Raw genomic sequence first — 18,767 nt, 5'->3', positions numbered from 1 at the left:
ACGCTAAGGTCACATTTGTCCTGGGTCATGTGGATTTAATGAGTCAGGGAAATGCTGACCCATCCACTTGCATCTTCATGACTTAAATAACTGGGACTTTTCATGTCTCTGTTTGTGTTTCAAATTTGAAATTTCTATATTTTTGGTAATTTATTAAGAAAATGTTTCTTTCATTCTTATATACCCCTTATTTGCCTCTGAAACCAAAGACTACTGAGCTGTCTGAATGGATCTTTTCACAGAATGAGTTGGGTGAATTTCTAGTAGTAATTTTTACTTTAAAAGACTACACAAATAATTTTAAAATTAGAATATGATAGGCTTCTACTAGCCACCGCTTAATATCAGCCACTGAGAATTCAAATGATACAGTATAATGTAGATTATAAAGTGTTTTTTTTTTGCAGAAAGCCAAATTTCCATGAACGTTCCTCACAAAAATTAATCATCTGAGTTCTTTTTAATTCTCTCTCCACTTTTAGTTCTCCGCATCTGTTAGCCTTCTAAATAATGTTTTCTAGGCAGAAGTTTTAGAGAAAAATTGACAATTTAACTTTTTTTTTTTTTAAATAAGGTTGAAAAATGACAGTGAAAGTCAGTAACTGTTTTTTAGTTGTACTGTGCTGCTGCTGCTACAGAACAGAGGTTAAGGACAACTGTGACATTCCATTTGTTTTCCCCAAAACTAAATGCTGTCTTCCCTTACATGGTCATGTCACCAGCTCAAATTTACATTGGCTCATGATGTTTACTTCTCTTTTTCCCAGATGAGTCTAATTATTTTAGGTGTTTCAAACAATCATCCACACTACCACTACAAATATTAGCATAGTGCCCAATATAAAATTATCTTCCAAAACAAAACCAAAAATCTCATATAACTATTTCCACTCAACTCACCATTGGAAAAAAAAAAAACAAAACTTGCAATTTTGTGAAGTTTCAGAAATGTCAATAATCAAGCTGATATTCATGGCCCTTACATTGACACACATCATAATAAACTGTTAATGCTGCGTTTTCATTGAGAATACCCTTTTTAATAAGTTAAAAAGCACTAATTCACTTTCTTGGCTATAAAATAAGAGAAATATGAAAAACTGTGGTCATCTTTTATTCATTTGGATAATGTCAATTTAAGGTACAAAAATGAAATTATACATTATGCATTTACAGAAAAAGTATAGAATTAGGAACTAATGATCCTAATTTCTAGATGCAGCGTTGGCAATAACTGGATCATGACCTTGAGTAAGTTAGTTGTCCCCCCTTGAACTCAGTTTCCACCATTATGAAATGAATAGGTTGAATTAGTTGCTTGCTAAGAACACTTCTAGTTTTAATATTCTATATTGCCAGGATATTATCACCAAGTAAAAATAGAAAAATACCAAATAATTTCATATAAAATTTAATAATAAAAAGATATCTAGAATTAGATACTTTCTGTAATGTTCCAACACAGAGGGAAGAATGAGTCTCACATTTCTTTTTTTTTTTTTTTTTTTTTTTTTAAAGAGAGAGTGAGAGAGGAAGAGAGAATTTTTAACATTTATTTTTTAGTTTTCGGTGGACACAACATCATTGTTTGTATGTGGTGCTGAGGATCGAACCCGGGCTGCACGCACGCCAGGCAGGCGCACTACCGCTTGAGCCACATCCCCAGCCCAGTCTCACATTTCTTTAAAAAATAAATCTTAGATTTTATCTTCAGAGCACAAATAAAAACTGATTTTTATTTCCTTTTTAAGCATTTAAAATGTCACAAAAGAGAATTTGTCCCAACAAAGTGACAATTTACTAGATGTTTTATATACCTAAAGTCTTAAGTGAGGTTAATAAAGATGGTTCCTACCAAGAATGTTAAAAAATCAATCTTAAACATCCTTTCACCAGGCTTTAAGATCTCCTTTTCTCATAATACGTTCTGTTCCTTATGGTTCATATGTATTCAGTCAATAAATAAATCAATAAGTATTCATTGAGTGTCTTCAATATATTCACTGTTGTGTGCATGTGTGGAAAAAGATGGGACAGGAGGAAGACTAAGGCTTAGTTATTAAATTTAGAAGATAAGCCCAATACATATGAAATAATAATGAACAATAAGAGAAAATACATGATAAATATGCAAAAAATGGTAGGAAGCACGGTTACTTGAATTACAGAATTAGGAGAGACCTATTGGGTAGGTATTCATATAAGGTTTTATGAAGGAGGTAGAATTTGAGCTAAGTACATTGTTCACTAGTCATGGAGGAGTGAAGAATGGATTTCTTGAAGAAGAGTGCATGAGCCCAGGAGGGAAAGAAGCCTCTCTCTTCAGAGAGTGAGTAGAAGGATTTGGCTGAATCAAAAGGGTGCTAGGGGCAATTTGTGGAAAATAAAACTGGACATTTAAGTTGAAGCCAGCTGCTAGAGAATGTAAAGCATCAGAAAAAAAGTAGTTTGGGTCATGTTATACTACCATCCTATCTATGGGAGAAAACCAGACTCTGGAGACCTACTAGAAGTCATTATAGGTATTGTTATTGAGGTGTGAAGTGAGAAAAATATTTTCCAAGGGTGGACATAGGGTGGACACACCAGGGAAATTAGCAACATAACTTTTAAACAACTGATTCTCTGATGACAGAGGTAAAGTAGCTTCAAGATTCATTTTAGGATATGAAAATACTTAGTATTTCTAGATATATAGAAGAAGGAGTCAGTTTTGAGAAAACCTTGAACCCAACTTCAGACAGATGGATTTTCATGTGTATGTGTGTGTGTGTGCGCGCGCGCATGTTTCTGCCCACTGGATATGAGGAATTGAAACCTGAGTAGTTAGAACTAAAGATAGAGATTTGAGAGTCATACAAATATATTCAGATGGTATTTATCATCATAAAACTGTGAGATTTACAAGTGAAAGTATACTTATTGAAGCCCATAGAAAGTTGAGGCCAGGGCTCTTGGTGGGTAGGGAGAGAAATCAGATTCATTCAAAGGAAAAAAGTTTATAAGGAGAGAGAAAAAATGTAAACACTCAGAAGCAAAGAAAGGGATGTGTATAAAGGTAAGAATGGTCACCTCAGTTAAAATCTTCAAATAACTAAACTTGTGGGCATGCTAAATGAACAAATTGGTAATTAGGAACTTACTGGTGACCCTCAATTTATACCTTTAACTTTCTAGGGAATATACACATATCTCTTATCAGCCATAAGCTTAGTTCTTATCCTTTGCATCTTTTGGGGTGTTAAATACATGTAGAATTGAAATAATATACCCTCCCCCCTTTTTTTGGTTAAAATTACTTTTTAATGGGCTGTCTTATTCTCTCCTCACAAGTCCTACTCATCAAAATACAGGCTGGAGGGGTGAGGGGGTGGCTGAGTTATAGATTTCCTGCTTAGCATGCATGAAGCCCTGGGTTTGATTCCCAGTACCAACAAAACAAAACTAAACTAAACTACAAAACAAAAACAAACAAGATACAGCTATTGGCTGACCTTCTGTGGTCATCCCAAGCTGTAATATCTTCCTGCAATAAAGCTGCCTGGTGTTGGTCACTTTGTCACCACAGATCTTGGAATAGTCTAGGTCAAAGAGTGCTTTTGAAGAAATAAGGGAGTGAATAAGAGACAAACAACAATTTCCCCTTCATATTTTTAGTTTGACATATTTTTGACATCTGATCTGAACTCACCAACCAGATATTTTCATCTCTCACTGTTGCAGTCTTCCATGCCCAAAAGCCTTCTAGGTGACTCTCCTTGAGCTTTCATGTCCTCCTCCATTCAGAAGAATGTCCACATCCTTCCTATAACTCTTCATTCAAAATCCAATCCCTCACCTCCTTTTTAATCTTTTGGTTGTGCCGGGGATTGAACTCAGGGCCTCATGCATTCTGGGCAAGCTCTCTGCTACTGAGCTATATTCCCAGCCACTGTCCATGTCTCTTGTTAGAATCCTTAATTGTTCGTTAGAGCCCATAGTACAAAACCAACATCCTTCAGTTCAGAATTAAGTACCATCAGATTGGATAGCCACAGGGCTTCATTCTTAATCTGACCAAAGCACTTGTGATATCAAAAAAGACTCACATTTCCACCAACCTGTGAGTTCTCTGACCATGCTATCTCTTCAGAGCCTAATCTTTCACCCCCTTTTTGCTACTTAATTTAAGTTCTACTCACCCTTCTGTTTCTCAGGACTGGCTCATAGATCCTTAATGTGGTCATCTCTGAGTACATCAAATTATATCAATGTCTTCATTCTCTGAAATTCCACAGCCCTAAGGTATACACCCTGAATTATTCCTCTTCATATTGTTTGCACCTATTCACCTAATTTCATGAAAACAGGAGCTGTCCTGGGATAAAGAATTGGGGCAGGTCATTATGGTATCTACTTCATAAGACTGTAAAAGTAATTAAATAAATAACATATATATTGATATTAGTGACCAAAAATTATGATTTTAAGAAAAAAAAAACTATTCTGTTTGCCTCAAAGTGCCCAATACAGCAGTGAACATGTGTTCACTGGTAGAATGAATGAATGAATGAATGAATGAAAGAAAAATATTTGGTGGAGAAGAAATGCATTCTTAAAAACTTTTTTTTTAAACTTCACAGTAAGAGAAAACATTACCTGGGGAGGGAATTGAGTCAGTATCTTTAGACTAGTGAAGTCCCTGAAATCAACTTGTAAAGGCAAAGTAGTCTAGAGTACCAAATTTTCTTTTTACAACTAAGTTAGATTAACAGCAGAGCAAAATTGATTTATAACAACATAAAGCATTGCAAACCTTGATTAACATTAAACTTTCTAAATTGCTTAATTTCACTGGTTTTAATGTTTTAAAAAAGAAAGAAAATAGTAAAGCTCTGAGATATAAGATAAAGAATACATTTGAATGAATTCTACAACTCCCAGATATTAATAGAGTTCAAATTCAGAGTGGAATCATTAGGTAAAATTTCCAAGAGTGTGAAAAAAAAAAACACCTATTTCCTAAGAAAATAAAAGAAATGGAAAAACTTAGAAGCATTATAAACACGAGTTTGCCTATGTGCTAGTAGTAACAACAATCTATCTTAGGTGCATGGTGATCATTAGTATTAATGCAGTTCCACGTGCATATCAAGACCCAGGCAGGCCCCTGATGTTTTCCTCTCTGAATGTGTGAAAGTTATATTTACTCAGACAACATAGTACTCTAGTTATAAAAGGCTATTAATAACCACCTGCATCCTCACCTCCTTTGCTGGGGGAAAAAACGTACTCCTTACATCCAGAAATTGGGCAAGACTAATTTAGGACTCTGTTCTTTTTTTTTTTTTTTTAATTTTCTTTTTCTTTTTTTTTTTTTTTTTTTAGTTAATGTACCTTTCTTTTATTCATTTATTTATATGTGGTGCTAAGAATAGAACCCAGTGCCTCACACATGTGAGGCAAGTGCCTCTGAGCCACAACCCCAGTCCTAGGACTCTGTTCTTAATCTTACACAGCACAAGAAAAATTCTTGTCCAATAATCAGCTTTATCAACTCTAACTATAGTTATTAAACATATATCTAACATTCTAAGAAGAACATTGAAAATATTTTGTATATGAGAGACAATAATTTTGGAATGCTACAGATTCTAACATCAGAAACTTACATTTGAGTTTTGCCCCTACCAATTACTAGTTATATGAACTTTAGTGCATAATTGATAAACCTTCATTTCTCATTAGTAAAGTGGAAATAATGCTCCTCTATGTACAAGGCCTCACTGCAGGGGCTGAATGCCATGCCATTTTTAAGGCACCTACTACAATGTCTAACTAGCCAGGCTGCTCGACCTGTTTTGCTTTATTTCTCCAGTTTGCATCTACCAATAAGCCTTAAACTATTTTTATATGTTAAAAAATGAATGCATTGTAAACTATTTCCTCCCTTCACACTGGTGTCTCATTAAGCTCAGTAAACAAAAATACAATGTTTCACAAATTCATAATGAAAGGACCAACCAGGCAATTTTGAGAGACATTATCATTTTAGTTGCTTTGACATCCTGGAAAACTACACTGAGTTCTTGGACAAATTCTTTCCACTGTTTGGTTACTGTGTTTGAGGTTAAAATATGAATGTTAGGAAGGAGTAGTTATAAAGGATTTTAATGACCACCTGCATCTATGAGTCTTCTATCTCATTTCATCTTTAGCATTTTTAAATTAATTATAGAAGAGGGTTTAGTAGTATTTATGTTTGTATAATGATGATTTTGCCCTTTATTTCATAACTGACCACCTTCAAGAATCATATTTTTTTTTTCTTCTTACACCAAGTAACAATCAGTGAACAGGTAATGAACATTTAGCCCTATTCACAGCCACTAAGATACCTACACTCATTCTTTTGGGGTGTGTGTGTGTGGTCCTGGGGATAGAACCCAGGAGCACTTCCTCAGTTGTACTTTTTATTTTGAGTTAGGGTCTCACTAAATTGCAGAGGCCTGAAAACTGTGATCCTTCTGCCCTGGCCTCCCAAATCTCTGGGATTACAAGGGTGTGACATCACACCCAACCCTGTGCTCATTCCTTTTCAGTCCAGGCGTTCATTAAGAGCAGAATTTGAACTGAGGCTTGAGAAAGAAACTTCAAGGAAACAAAAGACTTAGTTCTCCCCATGAGAAGCATGAAATTTTGTGGTACCAATAGGAGGAAAAATCACAATGACGGGATGACAAAATTTATGAATTTATAATTATAGAGCCTCATTAGTTCTGCAAGTCAGTAGTCACTTATTGAGACCCTACTAAGTGCAAGGTATTTTGTTAAGTAAGCATCATGAAAGATACAATGAGCAAAGAATGGTCATTGTTATTAGCTACTTAGATTCAACTGGGTGACTAAAATAGTGGTAGGTGAATAAGAAGTATGTGTAAAATGCTTAACAGAATATTAGGACAGAAATTGCTAATCATCATCATGGTTATTGATTATAATAATGAATGTATGGATTAAGCTATTTTATTCAAAATACAACATGCTATGTAGGTTGAAGTGCCAAGTTCCGTGTTGCAGAGTGTTTCTGACCGAGTGTTAGGTCAAATATTAGAGATAGGATAATCAAGAGGTGCCTTAAAAAGAGAGAGAGAGAGAGAGGTGCATTCAGGAGATGGCAAATTTCAGGGAAAGTTTTCTTCAGGACAAAAGCTTTCTGAACATGCCTCTGTGAAAAAGGAAAGAGAAAGGCTGAAAATAGAGATGGAGACAGGGTGAAACATGGAGTAAGTTTTCAGAAGAGTTGTGAGGGAACAACTTTAGATGGTAACCATGGTAGTGGTCAAGAATATGTCTTTATTTTAGCAGCAAGATCAAAAGAAAATGGGAGAATGATGACAGAATTTGGTCAAATTTAGAGTAGTACAGAAAATTTACATCACAGTGGTTGTACTCCTTGAAGTAGATAGGGGAAAGAGATCATCAGTAAGCAGTGTGGAATAGGAGTAGGCTTGGAATCTTCAAGAGTGGGACTTGAGAGCAGTTGCTGTGGATAACGTATGGCAATTCAGTCATCTTCAGGAAAGAATATCCTGTTGTGAAAACATAATCTGAAATCAGACAATACAATTAGATAAATCTGTTTTGATATTTGGGGAGTGGAGAAGTTGAACTGGACCTTAGTCTGGCAGTGCAAGAATGGTATGAGAATCAGAAGTGGGGATGGGAATGATGATTCCCAGCTCCAAGGAGCCAGTCAGTACACAGGGCAGGTGAAGTGGACTGGGGGATGGTCAGCCCTCGTTACACCAAAGTACCTACTTCAAGGAAATGAGGAATAAAATGATGGGGACAAGTGGAAAGTGGAGAGTGAAAGCCTGTCTTGGTTCTGAGAGATGGAATTGTCCTAGGTTAGAGCTATACAAGACACATTCATCTGTGCTGTTAGACTAGAAAAGCCAAAGCACTGTGAAGACAGGGCTCCCCATGGACTGCCTTTTGAGGGATGGAGTATTCCAGAATGATAGTATTCCTGGGGGAAATGTAGTCATGAGACAGGTGTCATTTTACTAGAACTCTATAGGCAGTGTCCCAAAACCTGAAGGTGAAAACGCACAACTTTGTTCTTCCAAACCTTATAATTCCAGAGTGTTGGTTCTTCAAGGGTAGAGATTAAGTTTCCTTTTCTTTATATTTCTCTCAGTAGTGACAGTGGTTCATAAAGTATTGATGGTTGGTAAATAGGGGCTTGCTGAATTAATGGTAAATAAATCATGAGTGAACTGATGAAACAGGTAACCCTGGTTTGAAATGGTAGTGTGAATTAAGGAGTACATGAACGCATCCTCTTTGCTTTGTGTGTCTGGAGAGACGCAGGCAAGAAGGGCTCTGCAGGAGAGGTCTGTGAGGGATGGGATATTACCAGGGGATGACACAGTTTCATTTAATCTGAAGAAGTAGAACCCATGTGGGAGGATGTCATTAAGCATGTGGGGGGAGAACCAAGCACTATGTGAAATGGGAAAGCAAAATGAACCATGAATAAAGTTCTTTTTTGGTCTCTAGTTTTATGGTAAGCTTGAGATAGCTTTTATTTACTGGATGCATAAAATATATAATAAATTAATAGCTTATAATATTCCACCTTTGTATGATGCTTTGAAGAATCATTCTTCATTTAGTGCCCTTAGAAACTTGATTAAATATAAGAAATTAGGGAAATATAATTACTAAATATTAAGTGGTAATTTTAAATAAGCTTCTTGAGCAGAGAATCTGAAAAACTTTTATGATATTTCTCTCTACCCCAGTAGATTCAGTCTCTATCATCCATTAAAAAAATATTTTAAGTTATATAAGCAAATAGGATTCAGAAGGGCTACTATGAATCAGTTAAAAATAAATTTAAATTTTAAAAAGAAAAGAGGGAGAACATGAAAATAAGAAAAAGTTAAAAATTTAATAGCTCCCACTGAAGAGGGCATTTTAGTTCTTTATTGATTGATTGATATCTCTATCTTTGTGGTACAGGAGATTGAAACCAAGGGTGCTCTACCATATTCTGGGCTACATCCGCTGCCCTTTCTCTTTTTTATTTTAAGACAGAGTCTTGCTATAAGTTTCCCAGGTTGGCCTTAAATTGGCAATCCTTCTGCCTCAGCCTCCCAAATTGTTGGGATTGCAGGCGTTTGACACCACGTCTAGCTTGAAGTGGGTACTTTAATTGTCTTTTCTCCATACTAATTTTATAGTGTACTGATATGTTTATTTAGAATTATAATGTTGTTACAGTATTTTCTGCAGCTAGGGCCTGTTCAAATGTTATCAAATCAGGCATGATGAAAAATTAAAAAGATGGGATTTTCTCTGCTTCTCTCTCCCCGCCCCCACCCCGAAGTCTCTCTCATGTTGAATCATTGTGGTGTAGTGGAAAGAGCAATGGGTTAAGAGTCAAGATGTATGAATTCTGCATCCAGCTCTTCCAGAAATTAGTTGTGTAACTTTGTATGAATCATTAACTTTACTGTAGTACCTTAGTAGTATCAGCTGTTAAATGAGGAAATTAGACTACAAATTTGGACTGCACCCCACCCTACCCTTTCTCCTAGTGATGTTGTTCTGGGAAGGATGAACAAACAAAATTAAAAGCAGACCTGCCCTATTTGGTAGGGAAACAGGAGACGCTTAGAGATCCCAACCTATGCTATCTTACATAGGGCCAAGTTCCTCAATATGAAATCTGAATAACCCACGCAGGGCCCTACCCTTAAGTGGGTCTGTCTCACTTTGTTACTCTGCTGTTGCTGTCTTGAAACTCTTTGCAATTTTTGAGTGAGGAAACCTGCAGTTTCATTTTGCTCTGTTTTTCACAAATCACCTAGCCAGTCTTAATTATACTTCATACAATGCATAAAATAACAGCAGATGACAAGCCGGATGAGAAGGAATGGGATCAGAGTTTCACCACCTGAAATACCAGATAGAATGCCAGTTCATACAGGGTTATGATGGCACAAACCTGTAATCCCAGTGACTGGGAGGCTAAGGCAAGAAGACCTCAAGTTTAAGGTCAGCCTGGGCAACTTAGCAAGACACTATATCAAAAAAGACCCACCACGGTGGGGTGGCGGTCGTGCTGAGGATGTAACTCAGGGGTAAAGCACTCTAGGGTTCAATATCTAATACCACAAAGAGAAAAAAGAAATGCCAGTTCAGACCAGGTTTTCAGTGTCTCCAGAACAATTGAATCCCAAGTAAAGTTCTAGACCTAGACTAAAAATCTTGCTTGAGCAAGAAACACAGTGGTACAAGGTGTAACTCCCCCAATTGGGTAATATTCACGACAAAGTTACAATCTAGCAAATAAGTAGGTCTATTTAAACATGAATTCTATATACCCCATCACTAGCATAGAAGAAAGTGGGAGAAAGAATAAGAAAGTTTTTATGTCTTTACTATCCTCTTGGTTTAATCACTTCCAATTCCTCCTATTTCTCTTACATGGAGTTTAAATTAAAACTTTTAAATTCACTAGCTTCCTTATACAAGAAGAAACTACACAAATTTGATCATCCTGTATTTTCCAAGAGTTGCATGGATGCACAGTGTTAGTCATTTGTACATGATCAGATAATACAGCTAGTACCCAAATACTAGGAGGAGTCAAAGTATTATGAAGTGAGTCTTTTTCTTCTTGTTGGTATCTGTCACATTTTCATAGGTTGGAAGAGTCTTGTTGAACAAGACTTCGGATAGCTTCTCATGGATATTGTTAGTTCTAAATTTTTTAGTAAATGTCAGACATTTAAAAGCAAAGGAGAGAAAGAGGAGGAAAGCAGAAGTAGCACTTGGCAGGGCAGGCAGGAATGGGTCATGTTCAGACCATAATCAGTGTGCAACAAGAAGAACTTGTTCACTTCCTGGCTAATGAATGCTGTGGTTTTATTAGCTTTGCTTGCGATTAGGAGCAGCTATCTCTACTTCACAGCAAGAGTTCCCACAAGAAATAACGAATCTTCCAGGCTTCTTGAGTTCTTCCTTCATTCATTCAACAAATATTTAATAAGCACTGTTTTCTTTGTGATGTTGCCTGTGGTTTCCAAGCACCTCCAAAATATTTTTTTCTTAATCTTTGTATGTGGTTCCCCAATCTAAAAGCTGTATTGCTTTGAGTTTTTAATGGAAATGAACACAGATTAAATTCTCTGGGCTTAGCTAGAGAGTAAAAAGCAAATTGCTTGGGACAATTCTTTATTGAAATTATGAAATTCTGGCACTTTGAGGATGCCCCAGAAGACACACACTGGCTCACTTCACAGATGAGGAAATTAAGATTCAAAAATGTAAAATGACTGAGCCAAAATGCGGAGTCCAAGGCCCTGAACCTGGTCTAATCATTCAATCATTGAGAAATAACTGTGTCCCAGGCATTGTGCTGTGCACCGGTGACACAAGGCCGAATAAGACAGGGTCCATGTCTCTATCAACATGCAGATATGCAAGTGAAAGATGACAACATGATGTGATAAATTCAAAGATTGAGATTTGTAGATAGCATGGTAAAGAAGAATAGCATAAACTAGGGTTGAAATGGTCGGGAAAGTTATGTGACATGGGAATTATTCAATGCTGCTCCTCAAAACTGCATCTTACTTAGCCAAGTGAGGCAAATGGTTGAATTCCTAGAGTAGTGGTTCTTAAAGTGGGCACAAGTCAGAGTTTCTTGAAAGTCTTGTTAAAACACAGTTTGATGACTCTGGAGTAGACCCCAGGAATTTGAATTTCAAACAAGTTTCCAGATAGTACTGATGCTTCTGGTCTGGGGACCACATTTTGAAAACCACTGACTATCCTGAAGCAAACCACTGCATGTTATGTGCCTCTCAAAAAGCAGATGGAATGAGCATTGATTTGCTGGGCAAAATCACCTGCTTTGGGCTGGGGATATAACTCAGTTGGTAGAGCGCTTGCCTCACACACACAAGGCCCTGTGTTTAATCACCAGCACTACCAAAAAAGCAAAAAAAAAAAAAAAAAATAATAATAATAATAATCATAGTAATACCTTGCTTCATCAACCTCTCTAAAACATAATAACATCACCTGATGCCTTTTGGTCATATGCCAATTATGAATTTTTAGATTGCACAATAATGAGAAAGATAAGCACGTATTTTCTAACTTGGGAGTTAAAAAAAAAGTCATAACTCTGTGTTATTCTATACTGATACATAGTAATCAACATTGTCTAAGGGTTTATAGCCTCTAAACCTTGATATTCACTAATATAAAATCTAAATTCAAAATTAGACTCTGTCCCTGACTGGGATGCTTCCTGCTATTGAGGGAGATATTTGATCCTGCAGTCTACTACAGATTCCCACCCCCTGTTCATTCTTTACCTCTCTCTCCCAGAGCTCCCTCACATGGGGAACTATCATTGGCATCTGAACATGTGTAGCCCAGTGAAAGTCATATCAGAGCAGGGGTGGAGAGACCGGCCAAGAGGCTGTACTAATTCCCAGCAAGAGAAGAACACTTTCTGTTGCTCTTGACGACCCTTTCCTGGCTTTATACATGCTTCTGTACCAGTCGGAGGCTCTGTAAAGCTGCCACGTAACTGTGTGATGAGAAAAAGATCATCCTCCTCCCTCACAGTTGTTTTTAGATATCTAGTGCCAGTATGTATTTTGGAAGCTTTCTGCAGAAATGCACACATGCATTTTTAATGATGAAATGCTTATATTCATTAATTAGTCAACTTTAAACAAAGTAGCCATGAGAATTTATATACTTCAACAAATGCCAACTATGTTCTTCTTTAAACTAAAAATTCCAATACAATGAAAAAATTAGAAATAATTTTCTGGGACTTCTTATCATCTATGATATTGTTAACAAAGGGACTGCCTTTCAAAAAAATGAACATAGTTACCCAGATTTAGGATTTCTTCTAAATAGTTACCGTGAGAGAGTGAAGTGAGTAAAAAGTAGATTATATGATTCAATAAACAATTCCCACATGACACTGCAGAGGTACACATAATCCCCTGTTATGCAAGCATATATGTATGTATATTACAGAATCACAACCATTGTTTTGCATGTCTCCAAAAATGAAAATCACAGAAGTAGGAAGAAATTATCAGTCAATATCATGGTCTCAAACCAAGCACACTTCCTGGCATTAGTAGCATTCAACATAGAGCTATTAAACAAGGGGTGAATGAATAATTCTACTCAGTATTTTTTTTCATAGACTTGATACAGCTTTTCTGGATCCTCCAAGTTTTTCTTTTCTAAAATTATTACTTATTCATTTGAATGCTTATTAAAATGGTTTAACATAATCTTCAAATATATTTCTTCAATATTTTATGAAAATTAAAAATATGCAAACTACTAAAACAGTGATAATTGACCACTTGGCTTCTTATGTAAACATATGCTGTTACAAATAAAGAAAATTAATAGCAAAGGAAAACAGAAAAGGGAACAATAATTTTTCTCTTTTTTTCGGTATTAGTGATTGAACCCAGGGGTGCTTTACCACTGAGCTACATCCCCAGCCCTTTTTAACTTTTTATTTTAAGACATGGTCTCACTATGTAGCTGATTCTCCTACATCAACTTCCAGAGTCTCTGGGATTCCAGGTGTGTGCTACTGTGCCCAGCACCATATTATAATTTAACTATCTATAAACACTAAGTGAACCCCACATTTAAGTATCTTTGAGAATATATCCTAAAACAGCTCAGTTTGGAAACCAATCAGTATTTCTCTTTAATATTTAGAGTTCTGATAACACTGCTTGTTTCTTAGGCAGTAATATTTAAAGTCAGTTCATATAGGTAATCATTATTATCTATCTAGAAATATCAATATTTATCTAAAACAGACATAAATATATTTATGAAAGTTTCATTAATAAACAACACTAATAAGAGTGACTAGCATATTTCTATGAAAATCAGACTTGAAGGGACCTAGAATTTTATTTACCAATATTAAAGTACATATAGCCAGGAGGGCATTTTTAATTAATAAAGTTCTTTTTTTTTTTTTGGATAAAGAAAAGTTTACCTAACCTTAGAGAAGGTTGAGATATTTGCAAGATATTAGGGTAAATTTTAGGACTAAATGCAAAATCTCTGGAGAAGTTGCTGGAAGAAATTACTTGAGGTTTCTTGTGAATTTTTGTTATGGTTTGATGATAAATACCATGCAAATATCCTTTGTCAGTGTGTTTTGGCAGTTCTTCCAAGGAGACCAGGGAGTGAAGAGGATTACAGAAAGAATGAAAATGAGGTTGATTTTATACTAGAAAAATGCAGCAGGGAATTCTATAACTTTCTAGCAAATTTTCTACCTCATTCCTGTGTCCACTACATAGTATTACAAGATCTTGGAATATCTTTGTGAAACTAAAGTGCAAACTTCTAAATGCAAAATTTTATTCTTCCCAATAATTTTGAGAGTTACCAAAATTTAATCCCATTTGTTCTAGTACTGTAACTGTTAGGGTGTTCAGTTTTCAGAGACAACATAGATTAAAGTAGAAAAGGAAGTTTCTTGGCTCACAGAATCTAAGGATGATTGACAATACAGGGATTGTAAGGTGTGGTTTGACCTCAGGAACAAATAGAGCTGGAAACAGACTCTAGGGGTATGCTGTCTTGTCTTCTTTTCTCTGATTTATTCATTCTTTTCATAAATCTTTCTTTGCTATATGGAAAGTATCAATTCCTTCATTCTTATGGCTACACTCATTTGAGGGAAAAAATCTCTTGACATATTTTTGGAAACAAAATCCTAAAATCATAATGAAGAGATTCACTGAATTCAATTGGATCTATGGGCTGTTCCTGGACTAATCAATGTTTTGGTTTAAAGAATAGAGGACTAAGATTGGCTCACTTTAGGTGTATATAATCAACTGTGGCAAAGAGAGCAGAATCATGCTATAACATAGCAGCTCCCTTGGGCACTGTAAAGCTCAGCAATAGGGAAGTGCAGAGCTGTTTGTAGGCAAAGGAAAAAGGTATAGTGCTGGGTAGAAAAACCACGTTACTAGTACCCATAGTAAAAGACCCTAGGAGAAAACTGCCTTATATTCATGGTGGTTATACCTAGCTCAGGGAAGGTTCAACTCTAGCTCACGTAAGTGACTCTAGATATATAAGATATATAACCTATAGCATATCTATATCACATGAAGAAAAACCCTGATGGAGCAAGTAGACTTAAATGATTGAAATGGTATCTTCTTCATGAATTATATCTTTCTAACTCCTACAAGTATTTATAATCACCAATATATGGTTTACTACATTGTTCTATAATTGTTCCAACTAACAGTTGAACTAGGTTCTAAGTCCATGCCTCAAATATACTTATTATATATTATACTTTCTTTTACTAGAAGATTTTTACACCAAGATTGGTATTTAAAACATAATTTACTACACATTCATTTCATAAATGGTTTCTGAGCGCCTACTAATTTCTAAGCTATATATTCATGCTCAGGAAACAAAGATGATCCTTAAAGAGAACACGTGATTTGATGTCTTTTGTCTCCATTACACTCAATGTAGAAATCTAGCATGGCCAAATTGGATCTAGCAATTGAACTGCCTCTCCAAATACCAGAAGTGTATCTAGATGCAATTTAGTTTGCCTATCCAGAAAAATCAGAATTTTCCTCCCTTTTAAGCCCAAAGGCTATTAATGCAAATCCAATTGAATTTGCATTTGATTACATTTCTGATGAAAACATTCATATGCAAATGAAAATCCATGCAAAGATAGCCAGATACCTCAAATAGTTGCTGAAATATCAAAATAAAATTGGAATATTAAATATATGTCCATCCATATATGAAAAGGAAGTTTACTAGGTTACATTAAGGTCAGCAAGTAGTACAGTGTTCTCGAAAAACCTAAATCATGTCTCAAACATTTCACAACATTCTAGTAGGTGTGAATTCAGAGAGGAACTATTACATAACTTTCTGCTGTCACAGCACTGAAAAAGGAGTCATTGACTGGTAAAATCAGTCGTGTTGTTCAAAAGACGTTCATCTTGGATCCACCATTTTGTTTCCCTTCTCTTTTCTTGTCACTAATAGCAAAAGTTGATTTTTGGTAGTTCTGAAGTTATTTTGATGATTCAAAACAATGCACAAATAGTTCATGCAAGTTGGCAGTTCCTGCATACTCTCTAGGGGCTCAGTGATGCAAGTTAAATGACATCATCACAATCACCACCAATAAGTATCCTTTGGAAAGCATCCATGGCATTGTGAGTATAGTGGCAGAAAGGAGATCTTAACTAATGTCCCTATTCTTCTATTAAATCCAGCTAAGAAAGGATTTCAGCAAAATTTCAAGGTATAATCTCTTAATCCACTAATGTACATTCCAAGTCTATTTTTGAGGGAAAAACAGGTCTTGGAATCAGACTGCCATTCTTACTAAACTTAACAGAAAGTGGAGTAACAAAAGAGAAAGTTTTGAGATCACAGCACTCAGGATTGTTATAACTTAGTCCACAAAGTGCAATTCTCCTCATTTTTCTTTCATTTGACCTCACCTATCGGTCCATAGTTTCCTATCTTTTTAGAATTCTAGTGTTCCCTTCTTTGGTGAATATCACCAATAATTCATCAAATTTAGAAATCCTAAACCACAGGAAAGTATTTTAGCATCTCTCACCTTGGAAAACTCAATCCTTCCCCAAGTATTAGGGGTTTTACTTCTTTATTATGACTCAAATCCATTTGTTTCTCTTCATCTTCATCACCAATCACTTAACCTTTACAATTTGCCTGGCTTTAGGGCAGGAGCCTCCCTACTGATTTCCCAGAATCTACTTTTCTCTTCCACTCTCTATGATACTGTAGCCAGAGTTGTCATTTAAAAACCTGGTCTTGGTGGTGCATACCTGTTAACCCCAGCTACCCAGGAAGTTTAGGCAGGAGGATAACAAGTGCAAGGTCAGCCTCAGCAAGTTAGATCCTGTCTTAAAATATAGTTATATAAAAAGGGCTGTCTCAAAATATAGTAATATAAAAATATAGTAATATAAAAAGGGGATGTAGCTCAGTAGTAGAGCATACCTGAGTTCAATGCCCAATACTGAAAAAAAAAAAAAAAAGAATAGCCACCATTTTATCTAATCATCCTCTTTGCTTAATACCCTTCAAGCCTTCCTGTCTGTCTTAGAATAAAAACCCAGTCCTTAACCAGGCTATTGCCCACTTCAAGGTTCGATTCCAGCTGGCCTCTTCATCTTCACCCTTACACTCTGAGGCTCCACTTTCACTCTGCACTCCAGCACAGCCTTTTAGATCCTGAAATGTCTATACTCCTTGCAGCACCACAACCTTGCACATGCTGCTTTCCCTGCTTCCAAAGTGAGTTAACTTCATGCTTTCTCCGTTCATGCTTTATCTTGATCTCTTAGAGCCCACCAGATCCCTCTTGCTTCTTTTTAAACCTCTATACAACTTTCATAATATCTCTTCAAGTTTAATGTATTTATTTTCAAGATGATATCAGTTGTATTGATTTTTTTTCATGGCTTCCAGAAGCATGAGACTAAACATGTTCTTTGCTTACCAGAGCAAGACACAATGCCTATCATTTACTAGGCATTCAGTTAAGTACATGTTGAATTAATGGGAGGTTGTACTCTCTGTTCTTCCCATTTAAAATCCACAAGTTCATAACAATTAAAGCAAAAAAAAAAATTGACTTGTCTGTTCAAACATCACCCTGCCACATTTGTCAAGGAGAATTAATATGGCAAATACATTAATATTGTTTATGGCAGAGAAAGTAAGGCAAAGAATCTAGTGGAACCAAAGTTAACTGCTCTCAAAACCTTGATAGTAAGATTCCACCATTTATTTTAGTAGCAAAGTACTTTTTTCACCTATGTGTGTAAGAAAATAATGTAATAGCTACTCTCCCAAATCTGTGTTATGAATAAAAAATTTATCTAAGATATTTAAGCCACACTAATTCAGGAACACATCTAGAGGTTTCAAGTATACAATGTCTTATGACATAAGTTGCTAAAATTGGTTTACAACTATAATTCATTTCATGGGAATGGAATCATAATTGCAAAAGTTAAAACCATATCAAAATCACACAGCAGCATTGCCAGCTTCTTAACTCCCTCTGTTACTTTTTATTTTATTTTTATCAGCTGTGAGCTTAATTTTATTTTCAGCAGCTTTAAAATACTGAGCTGAAGATTCAAATTTTAGGGAAAGGTAAACTACCACATTCTGTGATTTTTATTTTAAAAACAAAGTCCACATTATTATCTCTCTAGGAATATCTTTCCTTTCACATCTGTCTCAGACTATGTACTCCTGGCTGTCTGTGATATTCAGAGGGTGGAGGGTTAAAAGCTTATATTTAGCAACCGGATGGATCTGTGGTTAGGGATGTTTAGTGGACAATAAAAAATTAAATATACTTTTCTTAAAAGAAAAGGAAGTTTTATATAGACCACTAAAGTAGCTTTGAGCTTATATTATCTCTCATGTTTATGGATCTTAGAATGCCATACAAAAAAGATCTTAGATCTTTTAAATTTTACTAAAAACATCTTAAATTTTCTTTCATTTTTTTTTTTTGCGAATTATGCAGACTAGTATTCTCAGAAGAAAAAAAAATAACTGATTTAACTTAAAGTGAAGTATCCTCTTTTTGTGTATAACAATAAGCATGTAATCAGTTAACTGGTCATCTTCTATACTTCTTACAAATA

At 35.6% G+C, this 18,767-nt stretch overlaps 1 protein-coding gene across 5 annotated transcripts in view; it reads left to right on the top strand.

Moving 5' to 3' along the window:
* Zeb2 (zinc finger E-box binding homeobox 2) overlaps positions 1 to 18,767 on the top strand; it is a 131,740-nt gene that overhangs the window by 92,884 nt on the left and 20,089 nt on the right. The window lies entirely within an intron of this gene.

This window comes from Ictidomys tridecemlineatus, chromosome 7, assembly GCF_052094955.1.
Source record: "Ictidomys tridecemlineatus isolate mIctTri1 chromosome 7, mIctTri1.hap1, whole genome shotgun sequence".
In the NCBI taxonomy this organism is placed as follows: Eukaryota; Metazoa; Chordata; class Mammalia; order Rodentia; family Sciuridae; genus Ictidomys; species Ictidomys tridecemlineatus.
This window is presented reverse-complemented; position numbering and strand designations above follow the sequence as displayed.